Source organism: Rhagoletis zephyria, unplaced genomic scaffold, assembly GCF_001687245.7.
Source record: "Rhagoletis zephyria isolate East Lansing unplaced genomic scaffold, Rhagoletis_zephyria_1.1 Rzeph_scaffold_00603, whole genome shotgun sequence".
Lineage (NCBI taxonomy): Eukaryota > Metazoa > Arthropoda > Insecta > Diptera > Tephritidae > Rhagoletis > Rhagoletis zephyria.
The window spans coordinates 165,358-167,625 of record NW_016157687.1 but is presented as its reverse complement, the minus strand read 5'-3'; the positions used below and the strand labels follow the sequence as shown (position 1 = coordinate 167,625).

At 34.2% G+C, this 2,268-nt stretch overlaps 1 long non-coding RNA gene across 1 annotated transcript in view; it reads left to right on the top strand.

The window, feature by feature from the left end:
- Window positions 1–1,776, top strand: part of LOC108360668 (uncharacterized) — an 8,615-nt gene extending 6,839 nt beyond the window's left edge. Inside the window, exons 3-4 of the long non-coding RNA XR_001847163.1 lie at window positions 84–87; window positions 1,686–1,776. This is a non-coding gene — a long non-coding RNA (uncharacterized LOC108360668). The remainder of the gene's footprint in view (window positions 1–83; window positions 88–1,685) is intronic.
- The last annotated feature ends 492 nt before the right edge of the window (window positions 1,777–2,268 follow it).

Below are 2,268 nucleotides of genomic sequence, written 5' to 3'. Positions count from 1 at the left end.
TCATATATGCTAATATATGCTAAAAAGCTACTTACGTATTAAATTTTAAGCACATCGGACTATAATGAAATTTTTTCGAATAGACCGGTCCCTGGTCCACCTACCCGAAAAAAAGTAAACATTTTTTAGCCTAAAACATGGTGGTTACCGAAAGCTATTTGTATACAAAATTTCATGAAAATCGGACCAGCCGTTCGCGAGATTACCTGTTACAAAAAAAAGGGACTTCTCTTTATATAATTAGTATAGATAATAATTAATACATCATTAACTAAAATTAGAATACAAATATCGAACAGTAATGAGAAATTCAAACATTTACATACATACACTTTTATATAATCCACAAGATAAGTGTGGCGTTGATGCTTTCCTGTTATTTGACTTGTATTCACCTGGGAGTGGACCAAACGGTTCACGCCTTCAAAAATTTCCGGCTGCACCCAGTACAATTTCTGGACGGGGCAGGATTGCAACGCTAGAACTTAGACGCCTTAAATGCTGGCCCCTCAATCTGAAATATATTTTGAGTTAAATAATACAATCATTTATAAGTTTAAACAAATGTTGTCATACATACCAGCGGCTCTAAAGATTGGCTCTCCAATTTATTTGATTGTTTCCTGACTTTAATTTTTCAATAAGAAATACATACATATGTAAGTATGTATGTATGTAGGTACACATCAGTTATCTGTCTTGCTTTTTTCATACCATGATAAAAACATAGGAAGGTAGAACCGTTCTCTCAGTTTGTCGGCCATGATTTTTTTTTGAAGTTTGCCAACATTTGAAAATCATATAAAAGTGAAAATAAAAAATTGAAATTGTTCGAAATTGTTGTTGCTTGAGATTGAAAATGAAAATGTGTGTGTGATTTTGTGAGTAAATTTAAAAATTAAATTGTTTGGAAACGTCAAGAATTTTAAAAGTGACTCTCAGCGGTTCTACCTTACTATATTTTTATCATGCTTCATACTACATTTTCCAAAAAACACAAAATTATTTTGATGAAGGTGCGTATAGCTCTCCTGTCAATCCAATGGAATTATCCTGGATTGTTCGCTTAGGAGACATCGATTTTTTGCTCCTAAGCGAGTAATAACGGATTAAAAAACCAACAAATCTCGCTTATACCTCCGAAATCATGTCTCCGAGAGGATACTTTTATTGCTAATTTAGGAGATCTCCCATTATACTCCTAAGCGAGAAATGCAGGAGTGCAAAACCGACAAATCTCGCTTATTGCTCCCAAATCATGCCTCAGGAAGCATTCATTAATTGCTGGCATAGGAGATGTCCCTATTGACTCCTAAACGAGTTATAAAGGAGTAAAAAATCTACAAATCTCCCTTATTGCTCCGAAATCAGGTCAAGGAGAGTACTCTTTTATTCCTCACATAGGGAGTTCTCCCTTCAAGTTCTAGTAGGTTCTTTCTCAACTAAACACTTTCGCAAATATTTCTGCAGCAATATTGCATAACGCTTGTGGTTTAATACAATTTGTACGAATTTTAGCAGGAAAACATTCATTTTCAATTATTTCCTATTGAAATTCCAAATAATTTTTTCCCCAACACAAAAAAAAAGTAAATAAATGACGATTTCAAAACGGCAAGCGCCTTTCAATGTTGGGCGCTTCGATTAATGCAGCTTTTATGATTATGCGAAAACATGACAATCAGGTATGTTCTGCAAATCGTATGATTTCACATTGGTGCGATTTACAAAATCTATTTCGGAATATTTATAACAAAGAGGGAAAATTTTAGCACTTAACCGATGGATATAAGATAAATTATGTGTTTCTAACAGTTTCGATTTAAAACATTTAATACTTTGATTACAAATATACAACAATGCTTTGCAAATCCCACCGATTTGAAATCGTACGGTTTGCAGAAAATGCCTGTATGAATCGTAATGTACAGAAACGATTTTACTACTATGATTAGGCGCTTAATGTGCGGAGTGCCTAATGAAACAACTTCGCTCCAATTTTCCAAGACTGCATAAATCAGTAATGTCCAACCGGTAGCTCGCGGGCGCCTGGTAGCTCGCGACCTAAATTTTAGGCGCCCGCAAACAAGAAGATGAACAGAATATTTTGTATTGAATTGAAAAGTTTAACAATTGGAAGCTTTTTTGGTACATAAGTAGGCTTTAATTTTCACGAACTCATTCACTTCTTATCTTTCTATGCTAGCCATGTTTCAGGATTTTCAAAACAAAAATAGCGTACTCTCAGCAATAAAAAAGTTTCGTTAT